Source organism: Lutjanus erythropterus, chromosome 24 (assembly GCF_056507025.1).
Source record: "Lutjanus erythropterus isolate fLutEry1 chromosome 24, fLutEry1.hap2, whole genome shotgun sequence".
NCBI lineage: Eukaryota > Metazoa > Chordata > Actinopteri > Lutjaniformes > Lutjanidae > Lutjanus > Lutjanus erythropterus.
In genome coordinates this window covers 1,377,553-1,393,626 of record NC_139340.1, presented here as the reverse complement: position 1 = coordinate 1,393,626, position 16,074 = coordinate 1,377,553, and the positions used below count along the sequence as shown (strand labels likewise).

The 16,074-nt window shown below is 36.6% G+C and overlaps 1 long non-coding RNA gene across 1 annotated transcript in view; it reads right to left on the bottom strand.

Annotated features, from left to right (window-relative positions):
* LOC146304480 (uncharacterized) overlaps positions 1 to 16,074 on the bottom strand; it is a 31,277-nt gene that overhangs the window by 1,886 nt on the left and 13,317 nt on the right. The window contains exon 2 of the long non-coding RNA XR_014769261.1: positions 1,678 to 1,710. This is a non-coding gene — a long non-coding RNA (uncharacterized LOC146304480). The remainder of the gene's footprint in view (positions 1 to 1,677; positions 1,711 to 16,074) is intronic.

The following is a 16,074-nucleotide window of genomic DNA, read 5'->3' as shown; positions in this document are numbered from 1 at the left end:
ACCAAAAACAATAGTACTTGACTCAGCATTGAAATTTAACCCAGTCCAACCCATTAACTTAAAGTATTGGTATTTGACTCTGAATTGGTATTGGACTCGGTCCAAATCACCAACACAAATCTTTGGCATTTGATTCTGTACAAGACTCAGTCAGCCCCAACAAAGCAAAGTATTGGTATATAACTCTAAGTTGGCATTTGACTCTGCTTTGAAACTTGACTTTGTCCAAATCACCAACCCAAAGAATTGTTACTTGACTCACTGTTTATATTTGACTCTGTCCTAGCCATCAAAGTGCTATTTCACTGAGGGGATTTCACTTGGTACAAGCCATCTACCCAAAACACTGGTATTTGACTAAATGTTGCTATTTAACCCAGTGCAACCAACCATTGCAAACCATTGGTACTTCATTCGGCACTTGTATTTGATTCATACCAAGCGACTAAACAAAAGCACTGGTGTTTGACTCAGCATAGATATCTAACTTAGTCCGAGGTCCCAACTTAAAGCATTGGTATTTGACTCTGCGTTGGGATTTGATTTAGTCCAAATCACCAAACCAACTGCTTGACTAAGTCAGCGCCACCAAGTCAAAGTGTTGGTATTTGACTCTGAGCTGGTGTCTCTACATTGGTACTTGATTCACTGTCTGAGTCACCAACCCAAAACATTGGTATTTGACTCTGAGGTACAAATCCAATTGCCGCTGTGATCTTATTCAGTCATCAACCCAAAGCTCTTGTGTTTGACTCATTTCAAGCCATCAAGCAAATATGTTGATATTTCACTCAGCAATGGTATTTGACTTGGTCCAAGCTACCAATCCAAAACAATGATATTTGACTCAATCCACGCTACCAACCCAAAGCACTGGTGTTCAACTCAGTCCAAGCCATCAAGCCAAAGCGTTGGTATTTGACTCAGTCCAAACCACCAACCCAAAACACTAGTGTTCGACTCAGTCCAAGCCATTAAGCCAATGCTTTGCTATTTGATCAAGTAACGGTATCTGACTTGGACAAAGCCATCAGCCCAAAGCCTTGGTACTTGATCCAGTGTTGGTATTGGATTTGGCATTGGTATTTGATTTGGTCTGATCTGTCAACCAAAAGCCTTGGTATTTGACTCAGCCACCAACCTGAAGTGTATTTGACTAATGAGTGTTGGTATTTGAGTTGCTGACCTAGGAATGAGAGTCAACATACACTATCTCCAGATCGCAGTACCTTCAAATAATTTGACCAAAAGATAAATTTAAGGTCTGATTACTAGTTTTTTCTCACTGTCTTTTTCATCAAATAGAGAGTTTGCTACGTTATGATGGAGATAGATCAATATAACAAGTTGGAACATGAATGAAGTTCCATACTTAGGTCATAATGTTACAACATCTGAGCTATCTCCATCTGAGCAAAATCCACCCATTGAGGAGGATCATGAGAGTTAAATGAAAGCTCAGGAAAAAAGCTAATAAGTGATTTTGTTCTTCAAATTCTTCACTGAAGCTTACAGTTGTTAGCTTATATTGAACAAGTTAATTAACAATAAACTAACAATAGTGAGTAATACATAGATTATAAATAGACAACTAGAATTCAGACACTAATGAATCATCATCATTCTGCCCCATCACTCAGTTAGAGTTAGGGTTTAGAGTTAGGGAGGGTCACTCACCGAAGTCATCCAAAGCATCTCCCAGATCGAGCTCTGTAAGACATAAGGAACACCATCAACATGATAGCAACAACCAGCAGCCATGCTCTGTAGTTTTCTGTGTTTTCCCCTTGTAGTGGAAACACATGTGTTCTGTGTTTGGGTGTTGCAGTGAGTCGTACGGTATATTTGCTGGTTCCTATGGCAGCGCTTACTGACACACTGAGCAGCGCTGAAGCATGAGTCATTACTGAAACTAGTGAGATGTTCTCCTCAACTCTTTTTTGCCCAGGAGGCCGAAAACACACAGCAGATGGCCCACGTTACACTGGCCAATATTGTGAAATACAAACACACCCATAAAAGCCTTACTTAAGGGAAAGGGTAATCTTATATTAGTTTATGAAACATGCAATAACTGATTTTTTTCACCTGTTCACACCTGCTATTAACATGTTTCCTGAGTGATCCGATCACAAATGAACAGTTTGAAGTACTGGTGTGACCGCACCCAAGATCCTTTAAGATCCGATCATTCGGACCACATTCAGAGGTGGTCTGGGCCACATGAACACACTGGCAGATTTGCACCAACAAAGATTAATGTTTAAGCCTGATTAAATTGTGGTTTAAATTATGTTGCACAAACTTTAAAACTAACTTAAAATTAAAATTTTCGTCTAACCTCACTTTAGTACTTCCTCTACACCTACATTAAAAATTTATTTCTGTCGCACAAAAACTCCAAAATAATTAACATAGCTGCCTTTTTGAGATGGATTGAGCAAAACAATCGCATTCCTCAAAAAAAGTCAAGGGACAGTTTTATGATGCATCTTGTCTTACTTTCATTTCACTTAATCCAATCCATCATTTTGTTAACCTTTTAGCTAGCAAACATTGTTATTTTTTGTTAACTTTTCAGTTAGTTAGAAAACAATGTAACACTCTGTTGACTTTAGTTTGCTTGAAAACATGGCAAAGTTTTGTTAACTCATTTAGTTATTGAGCAAACAATGTAATATTTTGTTAACTTTTTGCTTGCTAAAAAACAATGAAAAGTTTTGTTTTAACTTTTTAGTTAGCCTGTAAACTAGGGATGTTCCTGCCGGCTAATTTCCCTGTCGATTAAATGCAAAATTTAATTTAGACTAGTTGACTAGTCTAACACTAAGAAAACACTCAGAAAGCAGTTACAATTTAGCAGAATATGAGCTTATTCTGTCACAGTCTACATTCATCTGTCTGACTTTGCTGATATAAACATCCGGTGTTGCCAGGGCGATCGGTTCATACGCGCTGGGCGAGAGGAGCTGCCGTCTGACAGAGCTGCAGCCCCGACTAGTGGCGAGCAGCTGCATAAAATCTTAAAGACAACAGATAACTGCCATCGTGCATGAATGAAATATCGGTAAATATTTTAAACGACTAGTATTTCTGGTGCCGACTGGCGTGGGTGCAGACATTTAATCGCATAGTCAACTAATCACGCACATCCCTACTGTAAACAAAGCATTGTTTTGTTAACCTTTTAGCTAGCTAGCAAGGGATGTCACATTTTGTTAGTACAGAGCAGCCAAAAGTCAATGCCCCCCCCATTATACTCACTGACAGCATTCAGTTTTATTTTTTATTTAAGCAAACATCTCTATACTGATTAATCTCTAAACTTTATTTATTCTGTTATTTATTTATTTATGTATTTAATTATTTTATTCTGTTTATTTTGAGCAGAGCTCTGTTTAATTTTAAATTTGGATTCAGTCATTTTAAACCTAGTTTCTCTTTCCTACCTTTCCTTACCTATCTTTGTTCAAATTTTAATTTTTGGGCCCACAGCATTAAATGTAATACATGGAATTGTTTCTGTCCTTGTAAAAAAAAAAAAAAAACAGTCAGTTTGTAGCACTGCTGTGCTGGTGTCTTAAGTGTGCCTACCTGCCAACATCTTTATTAGCTGTTTGAACACTGTTTCAACTGATTTCACCGTTTCCCCAAAATTTATGAATGAAAACAATATCTAAGTTCGCCATACTTAATTTGAAAAAGTTCTACAATTTTGTAAACTTTACAAAATACAACAAAGTTTTAATTATTAAATTATCAAACGCTTGTTCACTGAAAACAGACGTTACAATGATCACTTACAGTAAGTCCTGACTGTGAACAAGTGCTTTCCTCTTGAGTCACATAGATCTGTATTTCCATTGTTCTCATGCTTTCTTCTAATGTTCCTAATTGAAACCACTGTTTTATGTGTCATTCTACTTGATCAAATATTAATGTGGATTGGCTTTATGAGGTTACAAGGCCCTAATGTTCAATATTTCCATTTCATCCTCAGGCTATGAGATGGACTAACAAAGTAGCAGTGTGCATGCAGTGTATTCAAGTGCTGTCATCCCATCTAATATTATTACTTCCTTTTTCCTTTCCACAGAGAAACCTGAAAAAAAAAAAACTTCTCTGTTTGTGGGTTTCCGCATTCATAATGGGTTGCAGATGCTGCTAACAAAACAAAAATCTCACTGTCAAATTAAGAATAACAAAGTATGAGTACAGTCACATACAGTTCATATAGATATGAAATCTCTGCTATCACCATCAGCCATGACTGAGCTAGAAAACATCAGTCTAACCTACTTTAGAGCAGACAGTGAAGCGTGACATCTACTTCTCATTTGCATGCTTGTGGTTTACTCTGCAGGTCTCATATACAGGAAGGAGGGTACACAGAGTGCTAGGAGTGTAACTCTTAACTGTCAGTATTATGTTAGTGTAGCAGCAGAGAGAGAGTAATTCTCAAGTCCTGTTTGCAGAATTTCTGTGCATGTGTACTTACTTAAAATAAGATAGACAATGGGTTTTTGTCTTTTAGCTGGCTGTATTTATCACATGGCGGTCACATGGCTTTTTAGATGACGTGTTTAAGAGTACACTATATTTAGAATATTTTTATTGCTTTACTTTGCCGTCAGACACCATTTCCTGGCACAAAAAACGCTGTTATATAAGCCAAATACCACTCTCTAAAGCCACCAAACTCCACTAACAGAATCAGCAATTTTACCTCTCAGAACACAGGAGCTTCTTCTCTACTGCTACCTCAATCACAGTTACTTAGTTTGTGTTATTGTGTGACTTCTGTGTTTTAAAGAACAACAAAAACAATAACACAATCAAACTAGCAGATTGAGGCAGTGGTAGACCAACAACTCCTATGTTCTGTGAGGTAAAATTTATGTTTTTGACAAGTGAAGTTTGGTTGGATTGGAGAGAGTGACAATATTCTAAATATAGCATATGTTACACTATATGGCCAAAAGTATGTGGACAGCTGAATGTATGTCTTGCTTGCTTGCTAAGTGCTTCCACTTAGAAATATCAGCATTAGAGGGGTCCTACATGAATGTTGGCTGAGAAGACCTGACCCACGGCCTGTGTTCTAGTTCATTCCAAAGGTCAGTCAAGGTCTTACAGACCAAACTATGCTAACTTTTCCTTCTGGAGCTGGCTTTGTGACGCTGATGCAGGAAAGGGACTTCCCCAAGCTGTCGCCACAAAGTTCTAAGAACAGTGATGCTGAAATGATTGTATCTTGCAGCATTAGGTTTTCCCTTGACTGGAAATGAGGGAGTCCAACCTAGGAAAATCTCCAGACTGAATGTGACACAGGAGCATGTGGACAGTTTGTGTTTGCATACTTTTTCCATATGTGTTCATTATATTTTATGTTAAAGGACCAGTGTGTGGGATCTGGTGATATCTTTTCAAATTTATATGTGCAATAAGTTAGAAAGGTCAGAATGATGCTGTTGATAGCCGTTGTTGTAGTTGTGGAACTGTACAGATTTGATCAGAATTTTCTGATATTGGATAGACCATTTTATTTAGTTATTTATAGTTATTTATAATTATTAAAATTACCAGTGACAGTTTATTATTTTGGCGCCCTAATGTATTTTGTATTTTATATATATGTATATACAAATATATATCAGCCCCAAAAATGGAGTATGGCTTGGCCCCCATCATATTCCACCTCTGTCTCATTTCATCTCATGATCTTATCTTATTAAAATCTCTTCTCCACAGTTAACCTAAACTTTTATTCAGTTGTAAAAAAAAACATCATCTGTATAAAACACCACACAATACTTCTTCAGACTACTCTTCTTAGCTATATTAGCTATATTACAGCCAATAATTAACTTCCTCTTACCCTTATTGAACATGAACAATATTATTTATGTTCATTATTTGTCATGAATGTGTTGCTAAGGATCCTGTTTGTCTTTTTTCTTTTTTATAGCTTGTTTTTATTTTGTTTGTGTTACTTTAAAATGTTCAATAAACTTCAAACTCAACTCCACATTATATTTAACCAGGAATTTGTACAGATCAGTGAAGATCAGTAATTAAACTGTAATGGTTACTAGGGTTGGGCGATTGGAGGAATATATCGTCAGTCCATTGCCGATTGATTTTTTGACTTTTGGATTTTTAGGGCGGTGTTTGTCATTTTATTCTGCTAATGTAACAGTCAGCAGAGTGACAGCCTCTGGTCTGCACCGCTCTCTCACTCAGCTGACCATGAGTGAGCTAAGCTGGGTGAGGAGTGAGAGGAAAACAGCGTTTTACATGTTTTTCTGTCCAGTTTGAATTGAACAACCCTTATATTGAACAGACTTCTCTTATGTAACTATATACTAACGCTGCAACCATCTTATTACATCTTATGATCTCATCATGTTCAAATTGTCATGGTTTTGGTATTTGTTGATTTCCTGTTTTATTTTGGTAGTCTTGCTTCTCCCTCATGTGTCCAGTTTTTACTTCCTGTCTTTGTTCTTTTCCCCGCTCTTTTTGACTGCGATGCGTTTCACCTGTTTACCCTCCTGTCTCATTAGTTCTCCCTGTTTAGTCCCTGTGTTCCTCAGTGTCTTTGTCAGTTCGTGGTTGTTCTTGATGTCTGTCTGCTTGCATCCCTCCTGTGATTCTTCTGTGTTTTTTTTTCCCCCTGGATTGTTTTTTTGAGTTTGCCTTTTTGGACCCTGTTTTCTTGGACTTTGGAGTTTACCTCCATGTATTCAGTGTAAGCCTTTGTTTCTTTGTTTCTGTTTTATTTAATTAAACCTTTTTTTTTAACTGCTCTCCTCCATCTTGCGTCATCGTCATTTGGGTCCTCCTTGTTAAACCACAACACAAATCTCTTTTCCACAGGCAACAAAATCTGGATGAACAAGATCTGTTCCAGTCTCTTTGCACACGACTAGTTGTTTCCACATTTGGCAAATATATTCAAATATAATCTAAATGAGAGGAACAAGTCCTGCAAATCTGTTTTATTCCAACAACTGACCAAAAATCCCCAAAAAAGGACCATACAGCCAACAGTGAGGACATTATGTCATGCCATCCGTCTTATTTCACAAGGTATTTGTTTTTGTTTTTTTAGCTGCCGTCAGGGAGTTTAAACATTTTTATATTATATTTTATACGATAAAGAACACGTGGTATCCTTCTCAGCCTGGGGATTTTTTTTATTTTTTTGTGTTTGTGGGTGTTGTGACAGTTTGCAAACAGCATGTTGGGGCTTTAGGAGACTTGGATTACACCAGACGAGCAGAATGGAGGCTTTTTTTTCGGTTCTTTTGTCCATTGGAACACTGGTCACCATTCACTTCCATTGTCTGGGAGATTGTACAACACTGTTTTCCTGTGAAACTCCAGCAGTGTTTTGTGGACTAACAAAATAACCCTGATCTTCAATCAGCACAAGGGTGAGTAGATGATGACTGAATTTTCATTTTAGGGTGAACTATCCCTTTAATGTGTGATTTGAATAAGTCTATGTATAATTTATTTGTACTTCTGGTACTTTCATATGTTGTTACCGCCAAAAAACAGGATGAGACTGAAAACCAGGATACTAGTGAGCATGTTGACTCATCATATGATTGGTCCGCCTGTTTTACCCAACTCATCCAACAAAAAAGAACCACACAGCCTGCATCTACTCCGCCCACAGCAGCCCTCTGAATAAAGAAACCAAGTACATTTACTCAAGTACTGTACAGAAGTACAGTTGTGAGGTAGTTTTACTACTACTAGTTTTACTACTATAGTATCAGTGTATATGTTGTACAGATGAACTTTTTCTTTTTTTTACAGAACATAATGCATGTTTTTTTTTGTTTTTTTTTTCATTTTGTAGTCTGTAGGCAGAATTTAAGAATACTTGACCACTTTTCTTAATTCAGTAAGAGTTGAAACTACAGTCGGCATTACCCTTCATATTCTGAGCAAATGCACTTGAAAATTTACTTGTTGCAAAATTTACTTTTTGTAATATAAAATAGCAAATGTCACAAATTACTCAGTCCAGCACTCAGCATGATGGGAAATGAGGCTGTATTATAAGACTAGAGAATGTTGTTTTTACACTCCATCGCCTGTAACAGTGATCTTAAACATACTGTGTGTCACTTCCCTCCACATCTATTTTGATTTGTGCCCAAAAGAGAGAGCATTATTTATTTTTCTTTTTTCAGATAATCAATAGATATCACAATAGTGTTGTTGAAGTTGAATTTTGAAATTTATTTACTCCCTAAAAAACTGCTTCCTCTGGGCATAAGACTCAAAAATCCAGGGTCAAGAAGGCCAAATATAAAATACTATGTATTGTTTTACATTTTACTGCAACAATTGTGATAATCTAATGCTATAAGTTATTATAAAGAGACAAAGACAGAGCACATTTTGCCTACATAGTGAGTACTTTCATTTTTGTGATTTCAGTACATTTTCTTATTTTTAGATTTTTAGAGGAGCAACAATTACTCAGGTAACTGATTAATCAGTTGGGGGGATGTTCATAAAAAAGTCTAAATTCTCTGATTTCAGCTTTTTAAATGTGAATAGTTTCTGGTTTCTGTAAAGAAATTTGAGGACGTCATCTTGGACAGTAATCAACATGTTTTTTTTAAACCATTTTCGTTTGTTATTGTTGTTGTCAATCAAAAAAAGTGATTTATCAATTCTTTGCAGCCTGAAAGATTTTGAATGCAGGACATTTACTTGATAGAGCATTTTTTCAGCACAGTGTTGCTACTTTTACTGAAGTAAAAAACCTTAATAGTTCTTCCACTGCTGCCTGTGTGTAAGATAAAGCTCTGAACTAAAAAACTTTTATTTCAACATCAAATCAAAGGACTTTTCAGTCTGACTGAGTTTATATATTAGATTACAACTCCATGATGTCCTCTAATCACATCTGTCCTGTTCACACCGTGTCCTGGTGGATCCTCAGTGGACACAGAGCTGGACTCTGAGCACATGATGGAAAATTGGACAGGGTTCACCATCATGACTAATAAGAGCTCAGAGCTGCTGATTTATAGCAACAAAAGTTAAAGTCTCAGGCTCATACAGATGTCTTTGGTTAGATAACAGCTCTCCTGTGGCCGCCAGACAAACTTTGGAGACTTGAAAACTGAAATTAGCCTTAAGACTTTCCTTAAAAGGCAATGCCAGCTTAAAACATACCATGACCCTAATGTAATCATTACATAACCTATAATTACTGATTATAATTCCCAAAACAAGCTTACCTTGTGTTAATGCTCCAGAAACAAGGAAAACAAGTAAAACTATCCTCAGACAGAACTTCATGTTGACTCCGACTTTTCTTTTTTCCCGTTCTTGTAACTTTTTGTCCCCTTTTAAACTGTGTAAACTGTCCCAGTGTCTGTCTCCGTGTTCAGTTTGCCAGACGAGTATTTGTGGACACAGCTTTCGTGAGCAGACTGCACAGCAGACCCCGTCTGCTGGTGTCCTGTTACAACTTATTATGAGTCACCGTGCCTGAAGGAGTGACTGGGTGTGGCAGCCTGCAGAGGGGCGGTACAGGCAGCAAAATATACACAACATTTCACTAGACCGTAAACAACTGTACGGAAGCCCATTAATGCCAGAATAGTTACAAAATAATAATAATAACAATAACAACAATAATAATAATAATAATAATAATGCAATAGCACGCAATATAATGAGAATGTTTTTGTAGTTTTTACGTGGTTAGAAAACAATACATTTTGAAAACTTTTAGCTAGCTCATTAACAGTGTAACTGTTTAGCTAGCTATCAAACAATATTATTTAGAAAGGCCGTTTTGTTTGTTTTTCTTTCTTTTTTTGCTAGCTAGCAAACAGTGTATTATTTTGTTAACATTTTAGCAAGCTTACAAACAATTTTCTAATGATGTAATGTTTTATTTTTTAGCTAGTTTGCAAACAATGTACCATTTTATGTACTTTTCAAGCTAGCAAGCAGTGTAATGTTTTATTTTTTACCTTGTTAGCAAACAATGTAACTTTTTATATGCTTTTTAAGCTGGCAAACAATGTAACATGTTAAGTTTTTAGCAAGCTCACAAACAATTTTCTAACAATGTAATTTATTTTATTTTTTTAAGCTAATTAGTAAACACTGTACCATTTCATATACAATGTAACATCTTATTAACTTTTTAGTTAGCTAGCAAACAGTTTAGCATTTCATTAACGTATTTAGCTAGCTAGTAAACAATGTAACTTTTTGTTAACTTCTTAGCTGGCTAACAAACAATAAAATGTTTTTTTTATTATTCTTTTGCAAGCTTGCAATCACAACATTTAACTTTTTTTTTTTTTTTTTTTTTTTTTTTAAGGTAGCTAGTAGACAATGTAACTTTTTGTTATTTTTTAGCTTCCTATCAAACATTGTAATGCTGGGTTAAATTTTTAATTTTGGTTTACAGCAATAATTCTGGAATCTTAAAGCTGGAATGATCATGTTAAACCTAGTTTTGCTAAACTCTTATTAGAACTAATACAGTAAATCAAGCTTTGGCAGTGAAACCCAGTGTAAGTCATTATTTTGAGATACTAAGTCATTATTTTCAGAAAGTTTTTTTTTCTTTTTTTCCCCATCACATTGGTAGAAATGGGCTATAGGAGCAAAACATTGTAACAACAAAATGGCATACAAGTAAAGTGAAGTAAAGAGTTTTAATTGTGTTGAAAATGCTACTCAGTGGAGTAAATGATATAGTTGTTAAGCTGAACTCAGCACTACATCCTCCTCTTTAGTCTTGGTGCAGACTAGTGCTACAAAAGAAAGCATGACTTTTAACTGAGAGGTTAAGAATCCTTAAGTAGACTTGGTGACCTAGTTCTGAATGAGGTTCATTCATTCACTGATCTTTCTAGAATTAAAAATTGCCATAGGAAGAATGAATAGCATCAGACAAATCTTTTCATTCACAGGGTCTGAAACTAAAGATGCTGCCTCAACCTATCAGATTGTTCCTTCATGTGAAAAGTGAGTAGGAGGAGTTCCTGGATTGAAGGCAGCAGCCCATGGGTGTGGACTGGAGCGATGCCCAGCTGACCCAGCATGAACCAACAGTTTCTACTGCAACTTGTGTGCCACCTGGTGTACACACACATATATACACACACACACACACACACACACATATATATACAGTATCTCACAAAAGTGAGTCTTTTCATGGGACCACACTGAAGAAATGACACTTTGATACAATGTAAAGTAGTCAGTGTACAGCTTGTATAACAGTGTAATTTTACTGTCCCCTCAAAATAACTCAACACACAGGCATTAATGTCTAAACCGCTGGCAACAAAAGTGAGTACACCCCTAGGTGAAAATGTCCAAATTGGGCCCAGTTAGCCATTTTCCCTCCCCGGTGTCATGTGACTCTTAGTGTTACAAGGTCTCAGGTGTGAATGGGGAGCAGGTGTGTTAAATTTGGTGTCATCGCTCTCACACTCTCTCGTACTGGTCACTAGAAGTTCAACATGGTACCTCACATATATATATGTACACACAGACACACACACAGGACACACACAGTCCTGAGGACACATTAATATGTTCCCTTCTCCAACACACCTGATTCAAATGACCTTGAGTCTCACAGTGTGTATTTGAATCAGGTGTGTGTGTGAGTGCAAGGTGAGAAACCACAGAGGTCTTCTACTTCTAATGACTGAGGCAGTAAGAAGGGCTGCATGTATGAGGCAGGGGGTGAAGGAGGATGAGGTGAATGAGGAGGTGGAAGATGAAGATGATGATTAGGTGAAAGATAATGATGAGGAGGAGGACGAGGAGGTGGAGGATGAAGAGACAGACGATGATGACATGGAGGATGTGGCAGATGATATGGAAGAAGATGAAGAGGATGATGTGGAAGATGATGAAGAGAAAGACAATGACGTGGAGGATGAAGAAGTGAATGATGATGAGGAGGAGGTGGAGGATGATGATGAAGATGATAAGGGGAATGATGATGTGGAGGTTGTTGCTATTTTTGTTTTTGCTGTTCCTGTTGTTGTTGTTACTGATGCACTCCAGACTGTTCTGTCAGAGCTGAGTTGGCACCACCCACTTTTCAAGTTTTCAACTGCACCCACAGTTGCAGAGGAGGAGGAAGAGGAGGAGGAAGAACTGGATGAGGAGGAGGCAAGTTAAACGTTTTCTTCAGATTTAGTTTCACACTTTCCTCCCTCCTGCAGTGACTCTGTGTTCCACCAGGGGGAGGCATCACCTCAGTTTAGATGTTTCTGCCTTTATTGCAGCATATTAACCTGCCCTTTAAATCATACTTTTGGTGAAATATTATTATTTTGACCACATTGCATGAAAACAATAAAATAATTTTCTAACTAAATGTATCTTGACAGTGTCTTCAACAGGACAGACACTCAGTACAGCTGCTGATTTGAAAAGAATTAGACAGGAGGTCACTGTGTTTCATCCAATAACAAAGAGCTGAGTCAGTGTTTTTCTCAGGGAGGACCACAGGATGAAAGAGCTGGAGCTCAACGATAACCTCCATAACCTCATAACTTTTAGTGTTCAAACAGACAAATGTCTCAACAGCTATTCTCAACACAAAGCAAAGTGTTTTGTTTTTTTTTATGTTCAACTTTTCATTCCAAACTGTGAGGTACAGCTGTCCTCTGTAAGGATTATATACACATTAGTGTAACCTGAAGTAGAAATGGACATTTACAGACATTGCAAGGAAGTATTGTCATGATTATTGTATAATTGTAAGCATATTTATATGTAGATCACTGCAAAAAATAAATCATGTACATCTGATGATAAGCTTTTTTTTAACAGTTAATGTCCACATTTCAGTCAGCTTCGTTTATTGGCCAGGAATTAATGCAGACACTGACAGGTGATTTCAAGCTGTGAGACCTGTTTGAAGCATTAAATGAGACCCAGTTTCTTCAGTTTTATTAGAAACATTACACACGGCTCATTTGGAAAGCTTCAAATCGCTCCTTTTCATCCTCCAGCGAAGCTGCCGCTCTGGTCTGGTCTTTGTTATGTGACGGCGTCCTTACGCTTGAAAACAGAGCAGTGGCATAGGGGGAAATTCACTTCATTGCAATCTGCATTCTGACCACTAGATGTCACTGAAAATTACACACTTTTCCTTTAACCAAATAATCTGCTTTAATATTCAGCTTCACACAGATGAATTTATACAGAAGTTTGATGATGATGTTTATGGATACACCAAAAATCTAAACACAGTTTCCTCCTCAGCTTGACATCAGTGTCTCTGTCTCTGTGTAGTAGATTAATATTCTGACAGAATGAAGTTAGAATCAATACATAGAGGACATGTTTTTTTTTTTAATGAATGTTTATTGATCAGTAAAAGAAGTTCAGGCATACTGAGGAAGGTGTCATCATCCAAGCCGTCCACTTCATGTCTGAAAACACAATCAAGGTTCAGTCAGTAAGACATGTGTTTGCTGGACAGATCTGCTGAAGACACAGGAAGTGTTTTGTTTTATGAAAAAATGGATCATGCATGTGGAATAATGTGAATTTTCTGCTCACCAATGTCTTCCTGCATCTCCACACTCCAGCACATTAATCCAAAAGGTCTACAAGCAAGGAGAACACCTTCTTCAGAAACTCCTCAGTCGTCCAACCTGAGGACGAGTTTAGACAAGAGTCATTTATGTGGTCACAGGAAGAGACTGCAATACTTTCAAAACACTGGTAGTTTCATTTCAAATTAGAAACAGAAACATGGACATTGAACAAACAAGTCATATTCTGCTCTTACTCTGTAAATTTGGTTGCAGTTGTACAAGTATGTCAAAACATGTCAAGTCCACATATATGCACATTTTGGTGAAGACTGAATGAAAATTAGAGACAAAAATGAAAAAAATGTGAATTTGTTTGGGCAGAAATGTGTGTGATGATTCTTCACACCAGGATCAGGATGTGGTTGTGAGCTCAAACATTGTTTCTGTACATAGATACATGGTCCACCTCAAAATAAAATCACTTGTTCTTTGGCCCAAATGTCCTCCAATCACCTCAACCTCAATCAATCAAACTATACTTTTAAATACAGGTTACTGTAATTCAACGTGCTTAAGAGACAACTGACAAGCCAATCATAAAACAGAACAAGTTTAGATCATAATAGAGGGAAACCTTTAAAAGACAGATAGATAGATATAAAAGATGGAAGGGAATAAAAGGACAAAACAGATATGAAAGCAAATGAAACGAATAAAAAGAATAAAATATATTACCCATTCTTAAGAATTGGGACAAATCAACCAAAACTCTAAGTCTAGTTTTGGGGGTGAAATGGTATTCTTTATGGATTTATTTGTATGAAATATGTGTGATTTCTGAAAAGTTTTGGTTTGCTTTCATTGTTTTAATTTCTAAACTGACTGGAAACAGCTTGTCTCACACGAGAATTCACAACTTCACAACACAATACCTACTGATAACAGAGGTATAAACATGGGCTATTATAATCATCTTTGTTTTAAAATGTATGTATGAAAATGTAGGCTCTTTAAAATTGTGTCCCAGATATCCACTATCAGATTTTTACAAAAACCTGATTTAATCAGGCATAAATAGGGTCAGCTATAGGGTCCCTACAGGGCCCTTGTCTCACTTCCTGGTTTCAAAAAGGGGAAAATACTGCTCAAACATTGTAAAACTTTATAATTTTTAGACAAATTCATTCAATAACATTGCTATCAGATGATATCAGATTTCTTTTTTTATTTCTTTATTTATTTTCCTCTGTATTACCAAATTCATGATGTCCTCCCTTAGTTATCAGTCCAGCAGTAGAGGCTCCTGTGACACAGACATGTGTAAATACAACAACTCACACATACAATATAAAATTATGTATTTATTCATTTATTTGCTTATTTCTTACCAGTGATGAGACCAGATTCTCCTACGGGTGCTACAGCGGAGGCTCCTGTAATATAGAGGTGCATAAATAGAGGAACTCACATATAGAATACAGAATATAAAAGACATTTATTTAAGTATGTATGTGTTTATGTATTAATGTTTTTATTCATTTAACTCTGTATTACCAGTGTCATAATAAATGTAATTTCCTAATTCTGAGCTTTCCTTGAGACAGACATTAAATAACATTTTAAAACATGAGATTAACACCCATTTACATAAAGATCCACTCCCTGCTTCAACTGCAACAGGCAACATTTAGTTTCACAATGTTGTGAAAGATTTGGGGATTTATGGTTGGAAAAAAAATAGTTTATCTTTATACTCCTGCTCAGACCTGATGTTGGTCTCAATAAAAGGGTCATGCATGCATTGTATACAGCAGGACATGCATTGCAGTTTCTCATTATTTAGATATTAAGTCATTATTTTGACAAAGTTTCTTATTATTTTGACAAAATTTGTCATTATCATGACTTGCAGGATCTTTTTTTTCACCACATTGGCAGCAATGGGCTTCCACAGTGAGACAGCATATATAGCAGACACATTCAAAGACAGATCTTGCTGTTTGTCAGTGATAACAGAGGCTGCAGTCTGCAGTGTAAATCTCAGAATTGTAGAGTGAGGCTTCATGGTCAAAGAAAGTTTATTTTACGTCAGCACTTCTGTGAAATTCCTGCCTTGGTAGCAACAGTTTAGAGCGACATGAAAACATGAAAGTTGTGACTAATATAAACTGTAATTGGTACTGTCCATTTCTTTCCTTCAATCTGTGGCCTGTGTCTGTACAACTAACATGTGTTCAGTGTTAGAATGTTACATATGTTTTCTATGGAGCGCTGACTTACACTTTGAGCGGCTTTGGACAACATAAGTCACTGGAAGGTTGTTTCCCAACAGAAAAGCCTTTATGCTATTACTTCTTGATCAAAACAGTAGAAAAGTCCATTTTATTTCAAGTCAGTTTGGTTGTATAGCACCAAATCATAACGGAAGGTATCTCAGGACACTTGAACATTATTTACATAGATCCAACAATTCCCACCATGAAGAAGCGCTCAGGCACAGTAG